The sequence below is a fragment of the Camellia sinensis genome, chromosome 13, assembly GCF_055761805.1.
Source record: "Camellia sinensis isolate YWXY chromosome 13, ASM5576180v1, whole genome shotgun sequence".
NCBI classification, from domain to species: domain Eukaryota; kingdom Viridiplantae; phylum Streptophyta; class Magnoliopsida; order Ericales; family Theaceae; genus Camellia; species Camellia sinensis.
This window is the reverse complement of record NC_138973.1, coordinates 117867311-117884839: the sequence shown is the minus strand read 5'-3', so window position 1 is coordinate 117884839 and position 17529 is coordinate 117867311.

Genomic DNA, 17529 nt, shown 5'->3' with positions numbered 1-17529 from the left:
AGACACAAAGGAATGAGATGCACCCGTATCAATCAAAACATTAGCAACCGAGTTGCAAAACAAGAAGGTACCTCTCACAACTGATGGAGTCGGTACAAGATCCTGCGTGGTAACAGCATACACGCGCCCAGACGACCTCTGATCAACCTGCTCAACCCTAGGAGCATAAGATTGCTGCACCGACTGAGACGATGAAGCCCCCTGATTGGCCTTTGAGGCCTGACCCGACTGAGCTGGCTGCTGACCCTGAATCGGCCTCAAACCAGATGCACCAGGTGTGCCACCCAACTGCGGGCAATACCTCTTCATATGCCCTGGCTGACCACACTGATAACACGAGAGTGGCTGACCTCTACCCTGACTCTAGCTCTGAGATCGAGCCGAAGAAGATGCTGCTCTCTGAACTCCTCCCCTCTGAGGACAAACTGGAGACTTGTGGCCCAGCTGGCCACACTTGAAACAGGTAATGTCTCCCTGGCTGCCTTTCCCCGAACTAACACTCGGTACAGGAAAAGTCGATCGAGAAAAGCTACCCTGAGACTGCTGGGGATTAAAACCCTTCTGTCTCCTACCATCATTCTGACCATCCTGACTCCTCTTGGAGCCCTTCTGCCCTTCCTCCTCCTCCTGCATCATGATCTCCATATGGGCTGCAGCATCAACCATACGCCCATAATCCCGAATCATAGTTCCCCCAACTCTCAGCTTGAGGCCACGCCTCAACTTCTTCTCAAACTCAATACAACGGCGTTCCTCAGACGCCACCAACTCAGGTGCAAACCTGGACAAACTAGTAAATGCAGCCTCAAATTCGACCACTGAAGAACTCGCCTGCTTAAGCTGACAAAACTGGTCTCGCAGCTTCTCCCTGACTGCCGGAGATAAAAACTTCTCCTGGAATGCATTCACAAAAGCCTCCCATGTACCTCCTATACGCCCCTTAGTAAATTTCCACCACTGACCCGCATCCCCCTTCAACTGGAAAGATGCCAAGGTCACTTTCAACCCCTCGTCTTCGATGCCAAGCATCTCAAACGTCTTCGTTGTCTGTTCGAGCCATTCATCTGCCTTAAGTGGCTCTTTAGGATCACCCACAAATTCATCCGGATTGGACCGGAAGAACTCCCTCTTCAGAAAGGAAGGTCCTGCATCCGCAATACCAGCCTGAGCTTGATTCTCAGCTCTAAGAATGCCTACAGACTCCCTGAATGCCCCTGCTACCTCTCGGGCGAGAGCGCCCATAGCCTGCTGGCCTACTGGCTCGGCCACATTGGCTTGGCCAATTCCCTCCTGAACTGCTGGAATCTCTTCTGGCACAGGCACCTCCTGCCTACCCGGCCTACCACGCCTACCGCGTCCTCGTCCTCGTCCTGACATCCTAATAAAGGAAACAAAGACATTAGCACATTAATAAATGTGCCGAAGCTAAACACTCGCGTCCTAATTCAATGGACAACAATAATTCATTCCACGTAAGCACATAATCACATAAGCACCTACGAATTTCATTCCCAGATAATGATAGTCCCAATGCGTTACTATAGTTCCGGTTGGAAGCAGCAGTGATCAAGTGCCTTTCCAACAAGACTACAAGAAACTCAAGGGTCCAATCAACATCCTAGAACTACATTCCATACCCACATAATCACATAAACATGTTATCACAAAAGCATATAACATTACACTAAGTCTCTATCAAACGAGACGAACCCAATGTGATACTAATCACTTCCCACGTACCCAAAGTATTCAAACCCGGTACGCTCTGATACCAAGTTGTAACGCCCTCAAAAATAACCCATTATATATATATCATTGACATTCATTATTTAAAGAAGACAATCTATTAATTCATTCATCAGAGTATTACAAAATAGAGCATTACATGTATCATCGAATAAAATGCCCTACAGGCTTACATCTTTCCAAGCCAACACTTGGATACAAAAATATGAGTTCTAACTCAATACAAGAAAAGCCCTAGGCTTGAATGTTTACATGTACTAATAACTTAAGACAGTTAACTATAAGTAATCTTCTTCAATCCAGAAGCCAAACCCTCCCAAGCTAATCCCTTAGAGGTAGTTTATCACCTGAACCTGAAAATGATGTTCCCATAAAGGGTGAGCCACAGCCCAGTAGAAATATACTAAACCACATATAAGCAATGAATAAAGCAATAGCATTCAACAGATGGTTAACCAAGATAATCAAATACTTTATTTTACAGTCTCATGACACTATTGTCTAAGATACGTTTTACTTTCCAATTTTATCAACATGGCTCAGAACCTGGCCAAACTTACAACAGTGAATCACATATATCATATTCACATCCTTCCAATATCAACTAACAAATGAGGCTCAAGCTCAAATCAAACACTTCATACTTCCAGATTGATACACATTTTAGTGCTGTATCAATAAAACACTTCTATATAAATAAGCACACATAAAAGTGATGCTAATGGAGTCCATCCCCTATCTCCTCCCAAACAAAATCCGGTTTAGAGGTCCATCCCCTATCTCCTCCCACACACAAACAATGTATGCAAATGCAATGCTCAATCAATACATGTATTTTCTGTATCAATGCCACAGTCAAAATTAATGACTTAACCAATGTGATTAGTTCCAGTTATTCCTAATCCACATGCAATGTCTACAACAATCATGACTATCCTCCACCGATAGCCCAAAACAGTTATTTCTAAACTGAAAATAACTATGTCCACAATTCAATAGACAAATGATTCAAATTATCCAATTATGCCATTTAATCAATGAATTCCCCAATTTCATGAATTTAACCATCTTTTCCCAATTCCATGAATTACTTATACAAATCAATTCAATAATTCAACTAAGGTTTTTCCCAAAATTTACCAAAGTATTCCCAACATATTAAAATACCAAAACTTAAAACATAACCTATAAAATGGAGTAGGAAATCCCTACCTCAAAGAAAACAACCCAAAAGGTGAAGAAAGAGATGAGTGCCCAAAAACCAAAGTGCTCCAAATCGCCAAATGCTCAGATTAAATGGTAGCCCTTGCCTCACTCTATCTTTTTAATGAAGGATCTAGGGTAGAAACACACCCTAAGTGGATCAAATCTAAGAAAGAAGGTGAGTAGGGAGAGAGAGAAGTCGAACCTGGGGTTTTGAATCAAAAGAATATGAAAAAGACTGATCAAATCCCGCTGCTGTGTATATAAACTGGACAGGCTCGCTCGAGCGAAGACTTGGTCGCTCGAGCGACCAGACACAGAGAAACTACGCTCGAGCCAAGGAAGCCTTGCTCGAGCCAACAACTCAAATGCTCGCTCGAGCGAAAGAAAGCTCGGTCGAGCGAAGAACTCAAACCCTCAGGTCTGAACCCAGACACACGCTCGAGCGAAGGAACTATAGCTCGAGCGAAGGATGAACTAACTCGCTCGAGCGAAGAAAAGCTCGCTCGAGCCAAGAATGCACAGCTACAGGTCCAAATCAAACACTACCTCTCGCTCGAGCGAACAACTCCTCGCTCGAGCGAAGAACCAAAAACCTGGACAGCAACTCTTGGTTTCTAAACCCAACCAACCTGAAACAAACCTGCCCAACACATCCTATAATTCCAAAAGAGAAAATAAGGAATAACAACAACAACCATTATACAATGACAGAATCTACGGAACAGTCCGGATACAATAATTAAATGGGAAAAGACCGGGGTCGCTATAACCTCCCCCCCTTCAAAGAATTTCGTCCCCGAAATTAGGCACAAATTTGAAAACAGGTTTTTTTTTTTTTTTTTAAAAAAAAAAAAACCCAAAGATAGTATATAACAATAATAAACAACTTGACCCAATACTGGTCACTTTATCTCTTTATCAAGAGGCATCCCACAATATATATAAAACAACATATATTTCAACCTGCACCACTATTATGCATTATTCCTTTCAATGTTAACAATTTCCATATCATATTCAACTGCATGATATATATACCACATCTAACAATGTAATCAACATATACAATGTTACACTAATCTTTCTATAATGAAACAAGTTTCAAGATACACCCATTCACCAAAACATACTCAATGTTTTACAACTTAAGACATATGTAAAGCTCTTAAGTTCAACAATATAACAGAATCTAGTTATAAGATTACAAATCAACAAACATGTCCGGATATTTCTCGCGGACTTCCAATTCACGTTCCCAAGTGGCTTCCTCCACTCCGTGGTGTCTCCACAAAACTTTGACCAAAGGGATGGTCTTGCCTCGCAAGACTTGATCCCGCCTATCCAATACCCGAACCGGTCTCTCCTCATACGAAATATCCACATCAACCACTAAATCGGTCCAATCCAACACATGTGATGGATCCGGCTCATACTTCCGAAGCATACTCACATGAAACACGTCATGTACTCCAGACAACTGCGGCGGCAAGGCTAAACGATAAGCAGCCTCGCCAATCCTCTCAAGGATCTCAAACGGACCAATGAATCGAGGGGACAACTTCCCACTCTTCCCAAACCTCATCAAACCCCGTCTAGGTGATATCTTCAGAAAGACATGATCACCCACCTCAAACACCAAAGGTCTCCTCCTACGGTCGGCATACGATTTCTGACGACTCTGTGCTGTAACAAGCCTCTTACGGATAAGCTCAACTTTCTCCGTAGTTTCCCTCACCAACTCTGGACCCAACAGAGGTGCATCACCCACCTCGGCCCAACACACAGGAGATCTACACGGTCGGCCATACAAGGCCTCAAATGGTGCCATACCGATACTAGACTGGAAACTGTTGTTGTAGGCAAACTCCACCAACGGCAAGTGCCTCTCCCACGACCCACTAAAGTCTAGAACACAACCCCGAAGCATATCCTCAAGTATCTGAATAGTACGCTCGGACTGTCCGTCAGTCTGAGGATGATAAGCCGTGCTAAAGGTCAACTTAGTGCCTAAGGCACTCTGCAAACTCTACCACAACCTGGCAGTAAAACGAGGATCTCTATCTGAGACGATCGTCACTGGGACCCCGTGCAATCTCACTATGTCCCGAATATACAAGTCGGCAAGATGATCTACCGAATCTCTCGCGCGCATAGAAATAAAGTGCGCCGACTTAGTCAACCGGTCTACAACCACCCAAATAGCATCACTACCCCGCTGAGTCCTCGGAAGACCTACAACGAAGTCCATAGTGACATGCTCCCACTTCCACTCGGCAATAGGCAAGGGTTGCAACAAACCCGCTGGCCTCTGATGTTCGGCCTTCACTTGCTGACAAGTAAGACACTTAGATACGAAAGCTGCCACATCTCTCTTCATACCCCGCCACCAGAACTGACGACCCAAAACCCGATACATCTTAGTGCCTCCCGGATGCACCGCAAGGCGTGAATGATGAAACTCTCGGAGTACCTCCTCTCGGCAAGACTCCGGCACAAACGGACGGTCTCGGTATCTCACACTCAGGTCGGAATACACCGTCAAACCTTTCTCAACCTTTCCACTGGAAATCTTCTCACGGAGAGATTCTACCTCAAGGTCACCTCTCTGAGCCTCTAACACTCGAGTCACAAGTGTAGGCTGTGCAACAACAGAAAACAAGGCCGCAGCCTCAACGGATTCGCCCATAAGTAAATCAAACTCTCCAAGTGCACCCAACATCTCCCACTCTCGGATGCGAATAGATAAGGATGTCGTCCACAAAAACGACTACAAACCGATCCAAGAATTCCTGGAAGATCCGGTTCATCAAATCCATAAAAACTGCCGGTGCATTGGTGAGCCCGAATGGCATCACCAAAAACTCATAATGGCCATACCGCGTACGGAATGCCGTCTTCGGAATATCCTCTTCCCTGACCCTCAACTGGTGGTAACCCGATCTCAAGTCTATCTTAGAGAAACAACGGGAACCCTTCAACTGGTCAAACAAATCATCGATACGAGGCATAGGGTACTTGTTCTTAACCGTAGCCCGATTCAATTTCCGATAATCTATACAAAGTCTCAAAGCACCACCTTTCTTTTTAACAAAGAGGGCCGGTGCTCCCCACGGTGAAACACTAGGACGTATAAAGCCCTTATCTAGTAACTCCTGGAGTTGAATCTTCAACTCAACTAACTCGGCTGGGGCAAAACGATAAGGTGCCATAGAAATCGGCGCCGTGCCGGGCACCAGGTCAATAGAGAACTCAGTCTCTCGATGCGGTGGCAAACCAACAAGATCCTCGGGAAAGACGTCCGAGTACTCACAAACCACCCTTGGCAACTCAATCTGAGTCTCAACATCCTCATTAATCGAAAGGTTAGCAAGTAGACCACTAAGCTCACTCCGTCCTCGCGGAACATACCCCGGTGGCAGCACATCACCAACCCGGTCCCCCAGAAAATGAAAATACTCTCCGCTCACAGTACAACAAGTAACCCTCTGGCGGTAGCAATCAATAACTGCCCGGTATGACGATAACCAGTCCATACCCAAAATAACATCGAAACCCCTCATAGGCATAACTACAAAGGAAAATGGAATTCTATGATAATCAACCTCTATATCACAACCCCTAACGCCTTGTTTCAAAATCAATTCACTCCCAAGAGGTGATACTACACATATAGGAGATGCTAACTGTGCTAACTCCAACTCCAAAACAGATGTAAATGCAGCAGACACAAAGGAATGAGATGCACCCGTATCAATCAAAACATTAGCAACCGAGTTGCAAAACAAGAAGGTACCTCTCACAACTGATGGAGTCGGTACAAGATCCTGCGCGGTAACAGCATACACGCGCCCAGACGACCTCTGATCAACCTGCTCAACCCTAGGAGCATAAGATTGCTGCACCGACTGAGACGATGAAGCCCCCTGATTGGCCTTTGAGGCCTGACCCGACTGAGCTGGCTGCTGACCCTGAATCGGCCTCAAACCAGATGCACCAGGTGTGCCACCCAACTGCGGGCAATACCTCTTCATATGCCCTGGCTGACCACACTGATAACACGAGAGTGGCTGACCTCTACCCTGACTCTAGCTCTGAGATCGAGCCGAAGAAGATGCTGCTCTCTGAACTCCTCCCCTCTGAGGACAAACTGGAGACTTGTGGCCCAGCTGGCCACACTTGAAACAGGTAATGTCTCCCTGGCTGCCTTTCCCCGAACTAACACTCGGTACAGGAAAAGTCGATCGAGAAAAGCTACCCTGAGACTGCTGGGGATTAAAACCCTTCTGTCTCCTACCATCATTCTGACCATCCTGACTCCTCTTGGAGCCCTTCTGCCCTTCCTCCTCCTCCTGCATCATGATCTCCATATGGGCTGCAACATCAACCATACGCCCATAATCCCGAATCATAGTTCCCCCAACTCTCAGCTTGAGGCCACGCCTCAACTTCTTCTCAAACTCAATACAACGGCGTTCCTCAGACGCCACCAACTCAGGTGCAAACCTGGACAAACTAGTAAATGCAGCCTCAAATTCGGCCACTGAAGAACTCGCCTGCTTAAGCTGACAAAACTGGTCTCGCAGCTTCTCCCTGACTGCCGGAGATAAAAACTTCTCCTGGAATGCATTCACAAAAGCCTCCCATGTACCTCCTATACGCCCCTTAGTAAATTTCCACCACTGACCCGCATCCCCCTTCAACTGGAAAGATGCCAAGGTCACTTTCAACCCCTCGTCTTCGATGCCAAGCATCTCAAACGTCTTCGTTGTCTGTTCGAGCCATTCATCTGCCTTAAGTGGCTCTTTAGGATCACCCACAAATTCATCCGGATTGGACCGGAAGAACTCCCTCTTCAGAAAGGAAGGTCCTGCATCCGCAATACCAGCCTGAGCTTGATTCTCAGCTCTAAGAATGCCTACAGACTCCCTGAATGCCCCTGCTACCTCTCGGGCGAGAGCGCCCATAGCCTGCTGGCCTACTGGCTCGGCCACATTGGCTTGGCCAATTCCCTCCTGAACTGCTGGAATCTCTTCTGGCACAGGCACCTCCTGCCTACCCGGCCTACCACGCCTACCGCGTCCTCGTCCTCGTCCTGACATCCTAATAAAGGAAACAAAGACATTAGCACATTAATAAATGTGCCGAAGCTAAACACTCGCGTCCTAATTCAATGGACAACAATAATTCATTCCACGTAAGCACATAATCACATAAGCACCTACGAATTTCATTCCCAGATAATGATAGTCCCAATGCGTTACTATAGTTCCGGTTGGAAGCAGCAGTGATCAAGTGCCTTTCCAACAAGACTACAAGAAACTCAAGGGTCCAATCAACATCCTAGAACTACATTCCATACCCACATAATCACATAAACATGTTATCACAAAAGCATATAACATTACACTAAGTCTCTATCAAACGAGACGAACCCAATGTGATACTAATCACTTCCCACGTACCCAAAGTATTCAAACCCGGTACGCTCTGATACCAAGTTGTAACGCCCTCAAAAATAACCCATTATATATATATCATTGACATTCATTATTTAAAGAAGACAATCTATTAATTCATTCATCAGAGTATTACAAAATAAAGCATTACATGTATCATCGAATAAAATGCCCTACAGGCTTACATCTTTCCAAGCCAACACTTGGATACAAAAATATGAGTTCTAACTCAATACAAGAAAAGCCCTAGGCTTGAATGTTTACATGTACTAATAACTTAAGACAGTTAACTATAAGTAATCTTCTTCAATCCAGAAGCCAAACCCTCCCAAGCTAATCCCTTAGAGGTAGTTTATCACCTGAACCTGAAAATGATGTTCCCATAAAGGGTGAGCCACAGCCCAGTAGAAATATACTAAACCACATATAAGCAATGAATAAAGCAATAGCATTCAACAGATGGTTAACCAAGATAATCAAATACTTTATTTTACAGTCTCATGACACTATTGTCTAAGATACGTTTTACTTTCCAATTTTATCAACATGGCTCAGAACCTGGCCAAACTTACAACAGTGAATCACATATATCATATTCACATCCTTCCAATATCAACTAACAAATGAGGCTCAAGCTCAAATCAAACACTTCATACTTCCAGATTGATACACATTTTAGTGCTGTATCAATAAAACACTTCTATATAAATAAGCACACATAAAAGTGATGCTAATGGAGTCCATCCCCTATCTCCTCCCAAACAAAATCCGGTTTAGAGGTCCATCCCCTATCTTCCCCTAAACCGTGGAGTACATCCCCTATCTCCTCCCACACACAAACAATGTATGCAAATGCAATGCTCAATCAATACATGTATTTTCTGTATCAATGCCACAGTCAAAATTAATGACTTAACCAATGTGATTAGTTCCAGTTATTCCTAATCCACATGCAATGTCTACAACAATCATGACTATCCTCCACCGATAGCCCAAAACAGTTATTTCTAAACTGAAAATAACTATGTCCACAATTCAATAGACAAATGATTCAAATTATCCAATTATGCCATTTAATCAATGAATTCCCCAATTTCATGAATTTAACCATCTTTTCCCAATTCCATGAATTACTTATACAAATCAATTCAATAATTCAACTAAGGTTTTTCCCAAAATTTACCAAAGTATTCCCAACATATTAAAATACCAAAACTTAGAACATAACCTATAAAATGGAGTAGGAAATCCCTACCTCAAAGAAAACAACCCAAAAGGTGAAGAAAGAGATGAGTGCCCAAAAACCAAAGTGCTCCAAATCGCCAAATGCTCAGATTAAATGGTAGCCCTTGCCTCACTCTATCTTTTTAATGAAGGATCTAGGGTAGAAACACACCCTAAGTGGATCAAATCTAAGAAAGAAGGTGAGTAGGGAGAGAGAGAAGTCGAACCTGGGGTTTTGAATCAAAAGAATATGAAAAAGACTGATCAAATCCCGCTGCTGTGTATATAAACTGGACAGGCTCGCTCGAGCGAAGACTTGGTCGCTCGAGCGACCAGACACAGAGAAACTACGCTCGAGCCAAGGAAGCCTTGCTCGAGCCAACAACTCAAATGCTCGCTCGAGCGAAAGAAAGCTCGGTCGAGCGAAGAACTCAAACCCTCAGGTCTGAACCCAGACACACGCTCGAGCGAAGGAACTATAGCTCGAGCGAAGGATGAACTAACTCGCTCGAGCGAAGAAAAGCTCGCTCGAGCCAAGAATGCACAGCTACAGGTCCAAATCAAACACTACCTCTCGCTCGAGCGAACAACTCCTCGCTCGAGCGAAGAACCAAAAACCTGGACAGCAACTCTTGGTTTCTAAACCCAACCAACCTGAAACAAACCTGCCCAACACATCCTATAATTCCAAAAGAGAAAATAAGGAATAACAACAACAACCATTATACAATGACAGAATCTACGGAACAGTCCGGATACAATAATTAAATGGGAAAAGACCGGGGTCGCTATAGTCCCACCATTTTTCATTAAAAAAAAAAAGAAAAAGGGAGAGAAGAATGGAATAAAGAAAGGGGTGTAGTGTATTGAAACTACTCATCAACCTGGTTTGGCTAGAGGAAAACGGTGGGGAAGAGAGAGAGAGAGAGAGAGAGAGTTCAACTCTAGAGAAAGGGCGAGCAAGAAATTGAAGACAAAAGGAAGAAACTCAAAGCTTGATCAAGAGACTCAACAAATTGAAGATTTTAGGTAAGAAATTAAATGTAACGCCCTCAAAATAATAACATTAAACCCAACAAATAAGACATGCATTGATATTCAAAAGTTCCATATTCTTTCATTTATCAAAGTTTCATTACAAAAAGTATTACATGTTAACAACAAAAGCAAATGCCCTACGGGCTTACAGCTTTCCAAGTTAACACTTGGTTACAACAAAAGAGTACTAACTCATACACATTAAGCCCTTGGCTTGTATTTACATGTAATACATCAAAAAGTAAAACGACAACATTATGTCCGCCTCTAGCCTCCCAAGCTATGTCCTTGGAGGTGGCATGCTTCCTGCACCTGAAAATGGTATTCCCATATAGGGTGAGCCACAGCCCAGTAGAAATACACTAAACCAACCATGAATAATGACAAAAAAATTAGCAATTGATAGATGGCCAACACTGATACATTCACATAAATCACATATTTATGTCATACGACTTACAAGTCCAAATTACTTTTCATTTTCCCTTTTTCAACAGATAGGCATATAAGCACTACCCACATTCTCAACAGATATGTATAACAACAATATCCACATTCCCAGATAAGCAAATAAGCTATGTCCACATTCTACAACAGATATGTATAACCACAATATCCACAGATAAGCATATAAGCTATATCCACACTTCACAAAGATAAGCATATGAGCTCTATCTTCACTTCTCTAGACAAGCATATGAGCTGTATCTACGGAGTTCATCCCCAATCTTCTCCCAACACTATCCGGTTTAGAGGTACATCCCCTATCTTCCCCTAAACCGCGGAGTACATCCCACATCTCCTCCTCTACACATAACGTATACAAATACATTGGTTCTATATACAATCACTCAATACATATAGTTAATGTATTCTATCAACCGTCAAGTTCCATGACACACTTCATTGATTAGTTTCAGTTTGCCTAATCATCATGCATTGTCTACAACAATCACGACTATCCTCCACCGATAGCCCAAAGTAGTTATTTCTAAACAGAAAATAAATGCACAATGGATATTCAATCAACATTACATTTCCTCATTTCTCACAATTAATTATCCCAATTAATCAAACAATGTAATTAGGTCATTATCCACAATTAACATTTCAACCCTTAGGTTCCATTTTCATCAATGATTCCACTTTTATTCCATTTCTCTATGCCAAACATGCATCTAGGTTTATTATAAATAAAACCCCAACTTTTGTAAAATTGCACAAAGGTCCCAAACTTTCACAAAATTACCAAACCAACCCCAACGTCTCAAAATACCAAAATTTAAAGACAAAATCCATAGAGAGGAGTAGGATATCCCTACCTCGAAGTTTGAGCCAAAAAGGAGATGAAGACTCGAAGATCAACGTGTTCCAAATCCCAACTTTTTCAGATTAAAACAAAGCTCTCAACGCCCTCTATCTTTTTAACAAAGGCCCTAGGCTAGATTCACACTCTAGGGAGATCAATTCTTAGAGAGAATATACGTGTAGAGAGAGAGGGTCTCAGATCTAGGGTTTGATCAAAAAAAGAAAGTGAAAAAGTGATGTTCAAAACGCTACTGTCCGCTGATATAAAACACGCTCGCTCGAGCGAAGCCTTTGTCGCTCGAGCGACCAGACACAGAAAACTCTAGCTCGAGCCAAGAAGTCCTCGCTCGAGCCAAAAACTCAAAAGTGCGCTCGAGCGAAAGAATGCTCGCTCGAGCCAACAACTCAAACCCTCAGGTCTGCAACCAGAAGCACGCTCGAGCGACAGACCTCTCGCTCGAGCGAAGAACAAACCAGACCGCTCGAGCCAAGAAAAGCTCGCTCGAGCCAAGAAACGCAACTCTCAGGTCCAGAACCAGACGCCATCGCTCGCTCGAGCGAAGCCACTCTGGCTCGACCCACCAGACACAAACTCAACTCTCGCTCGAGCGACAAACTCCTCGCTCGAGTGAAGGGCCAAAAATCTGGGCAGCAACACTAGGCTCCCAAACACAACCAACCTGAAACAAACCTGCCCAACACATCCTATAACTTATTATACCAGTTAAGAGGATGCAAACAAGATAATAAACAACTACCAACATCCACGGACACATGTCCGGATCACTGTTCAACAAGGGTAAACCCGGGATCGCAATATTAAAGTTCAAATTTTGTAGAAAAATCACCTAAAAGCTGAAATTGAGAGATAATTGGATTCAATTCCATGTAATTAAAAGGAAATTAGCAAGATGATGAAGAAATGGAGTTATGTTCAATTTATGGAAGTTAAATTGGGAATCAATTTTGTTGAATTTGATTTTTTGTAGTCTTGCATGAATTTGAGTTTCATTTCTACATGCATGAACAAATTCTACAAGTATAATACTCTAATTAAACATGCATCATAGAATGTCAAAGTTTTGAGATTTTAATTCATGTTTAAAAGGTTTATGGATTTGAATTTGGGTTTGATTTGGAGAAAATTAATAATAATCCAAATTAGTGCTATTCTAATCAAAATTATTTGGTTTTCATCTTAATTTCATACATGCAAAGTTTCATAACTCCAATTTCATCATTTAAAGGAAAATAAAAAAAAAAAAAAAGGATTAAGAATCAATTTCATGTAATTTCAAAGAAATTAGAAAAAGGGTGAAGGAATTGAATTAAGTTCAAATTGTAGAAATTAAATTAGAATTGAGCATTTTGTAGTTTGATTTTTGTTGTCTTGCAAAAATTAGAATTTTAATTGCACATACATCATAAATTTTTCGAGAGTTGTGAAAGTTTAATTCATGTTTTAAAATTTGTGCGTTTAAAATTGGGTTTGATATGGAGGAAATAAATTAAGTCTAAATTTGGGCAAATTTAGATATGAATTATAATTTATATTTGAGAATCAAAAATTAGTTTGATTTTGATTTTGATTTTGATTTTAATTTCTTACATGTAAATATTTTTTTTAAAGGGCCTTATGGCTTTAATTTATGTTTTATAAAACAAAGAAAGATGAATGTTGGGATTATTATATTCATGAAATTATTGGTTTTAATCTTAATGATCAAAGAGATTTTTGTATTAGAAATTAGAAAATTAGTCATGGGTTCATCATTAGTAATGAAAAATTACATGTTTAAATTAGTCCATGCAAGAGTCAAAGTTTTAAAAATGTGTTTGAAAATTATTTTTGTTGGTTTTGAAAGCACAGAAAATTTGTTGGCTGCTCGAGCGGTAAAGTCACCGCTCGAGTAAACATTGAGGCCATCCAGTATTTTTACATAGCTTTGCAAACCGCTCGAGCGATCAAATGTCCACTAGAGCGAAGACCTTATTTTCAGCAATTTTTTACTAACTCTTTTAAATGCATATTTGCATCCTCATGGCATTCTAAGTATTCTTAGGCACCAATTGGACTCACACAGTCATGGAATAAGCTAGAAACACATAAAGAAAGTTGAATTAAAATGAAATGGATATTGAATGGTGCTTCCATTCTATCTTTGTTGTGTGATTTGTATAGCTGGACGTCCGAGCCCTTATATTGACTTAACCCACAGTGAGTAATAACTCGATAAAGATATGTTCAATTTATCTTTATTTTTTGAAAATGTTATTGCTATCGAAATTGATGTATGATTGATTGAATGGCTTATTGAAACATTATTTCTCAAAATGAATGAAGTTCTGTTTTGAAATGGTATTGTGGCATCCATTGAACGTAGGCCCTTGTCTGGGGGTAATAATACCATGGCAAGGCCTTTGTCTGGAGGTAACAATATCATGGCTAGGCTGTCACGACCCCATTCCGCCCCTAGTAGAATGGTGCCGTGATGGCCAGTAATCCGAGATTACCGAAGGCCAACTTTCAAAATTCACACACAATCAGAGTATTACATATGGGGCTAACATGTGCGGAAGCAATATATTTAAATCTAAGTAGTCCATAAGAGCTGTGCATAGATCAAATGAAATGACATACATCTTAGCATGGTTTTACAACTTGAATACAGATAAAATAAAGTACATGTTACATCTTGATCAAAAGGCTTCTCAAGCCGACATATACAAAATACATGAAATATAAAGTCAAGAAGCATAATCTTCAAGATTGCCGACATAACATGGATCAAACATCATCTTGCAAATAACACATCTCGGCGTCACCGCCTTCATGCTTGTTACCTACATATATATATATATATATATATATATAAGGAGAGGGTGAGCTTGGATACTCAGTGAATGGTATAAGTAATAAAGGGGTTAAATGAATGATTCCCGATGTCCTTGTCAAAACAATACATATATCATAGCTTGTTCAAAACATGGGATGGATCAAGTTCATCAATCAAATCTTGGTCTTTCAAATCTTCTTGGGATGTTTAATAACATCTACATAATACATGGGGTGATGACATTCCTGACGAAACAAACCCACCCGTTCATAAACCGTCAGTGACAAATCCACCCGTTCACAGACCGTCGGTGGGGCCATCCGTTCATAGACCGTCGATGACAAATATCTCTCAAACATGATGCTACATGGGCTTAAAGTCCCCTAGCATGGGAGGACTTGTGCTACAAAAGTTTAGAGTCCCCTAGCACATACGGACTTTCCAAGAATGTCATCCAAAACAAGGCTAATACTTGATATACAAAATAGGGATCATCATTCATGCTTAACAATACTTTTCAAAACAAGCAAAGCGAAACTTTAACAAAACGTTATAACATAGCTTTATTAGAAATACCACTCACATAGTTCTTGGGACGTCGGGATCAAGGAAAACGTCCAAGTCCTACAAACACATGGCAAAGTCTATTGAATGTACTCTTAAAAACAAGCTTTACATGAATGCAAACGATCTAGGGAAAACATGCTGGGAAACATCTAGGGAAAACATGCTGGGTACCAACCAGGTCTTGGAATGGATGCACAGAAATGATCTAGGCAAAAATGACCTAGCTGAGTGAACTCAGGAGGTCTTGGCCGAGGTGTTACAAGGTGCCGGCATGGGTGTACCATGGTCGGCCTAGGTGTGCAGTGGTTAGCCTACGTGTGCATGGAAGATAAACTAACGTGCAAGTGATCATGCAAGGTAGGCCAAGGTAAGATACGATGCTTGGCCTAAGTGTGTGATCTAGGCAAGAGTGGTCTCAGTGATCACACCTAGGGAAATGAAGCCTGGAAATCTGGGTTTCATCCTTGAAGAACATGGGCATGAAGAACATGAAGAACATGAATGCTAAAATCATAACTTGTTATTATAAAATCTGAGGTTTCATGCTATGAGTTCAAAAACATGGACCTTGGTACCCATACTTGAAGATCATATGAAAACATACACGAAAACATGGATCTTGATACAAATTTTCGGATCAAAACATGGTTTTTCCTCAAGAACACATGAATATCACTTTCTCTTCCTAAAACCGAACTTCAAAGCAATACATGGTTCATGAAACATGGTAGATCATGCAATGCGATTAGATTAACATAAAGAATAACAAGAGTAGATCACGAATCTAACCTTAAAACACGGATCTAACGGTTCGATCTCTAGGGATCAAGCTTGGAAATCTACCTCTCTCTAGAATTCCTCTTCCTCTTCCTAGAGCTTCTCTCTCTTCTAAGACAAGGATATAGCAAATGATATGTTTTTCTCTCTCTGCCAACTGATTTAACCCTCTGCAAGGACACGTGGCACTACCGGATTGGTTCTCCTCAAAAGGTGATAGAAAGACAAGACAAGTGTATGACAAAGTGTGTACAACAAGCTAGCTGACATGGGCACTCCAGCAGGTAATGATCTCGGCTAAGGACATAGGCTTCGGCAAGTAAGGTCTCAATGATCTCGGCTAGGAAGGATAACACTTGGCCAAGCTGTGCCACACCTCCGCCTAGATGTGCCACACCTCGGTCTAGGTCATTCCAGTCCCGGAACAAGATCACTAGGTGCAAGGATCAACGATCTAGGGCGCCTAAATGATAACATCTCGGCCTAGATGATGCACATCTCGGCCTAGGTGATGCACACCTCGGCCTAGATGATGACATCTCGGCCAATATGCCTAGGTGATGGTGGAGGTCAACCAAAGTGGTTCCAAGATGGTCCTAGGGGTAAGAGGTTCAAAGGTGTGACCTAGGCTTGGCATGACCTAGGCTTAACATGACCTAGGCTTGACAGGCTTGGCATGACCTAGGCTTGGCATGACCTAGGCTTGACATGACTTAGGCTTAACATGACCTAGGCTTGGCATAGCAGGGGAGGAACAAAGCATGCAAGCAACATTTAAGCAAAACAAGACAAGATTCATGAATGTAAACTTAACAAGACAAAGTTATGTAAATGCACATGAATATGACTAAGACATGAATATGGGTTGTTACATAGGCCCTTGCTTGGGGGCAACAATACCATGGCTTTTTTATTGATTGATATATGGTCCGTTATCACTGGAATATTATTGTTTCATAGATGTACCACATATAATGATATGAATGGCTTTTGTTATTGTAAAGAGATGATATGATTGCTAATCGAAATGTTCTATCTATTAAAAAGGATTGCTTCGAAAAATGAAAGATATGTTTTGATATGGGATTCAACATAGAAAATGTTTTGTTGTGAATTTGATTTAATGTGGCAAATGCCTCACTTTGAAAATTATTTAATATTCATTTCGAAATTGTAAGATAGGTTTTTGTATTATCGTTGAACTTCATTCATTTAATCTTTTTATTCTGTTATTACTCGCGGGGCTTTAGCTCACTATTTACATGTATATGTAGGTGAGCAAACTAAGCAACAAGGATTAAGAAAGCCTCAGAGTCTACCTGTGTCAGCCTTTTGAAAAGCTTCCAGAATGGAGCAAGTTAGGCTCGAGT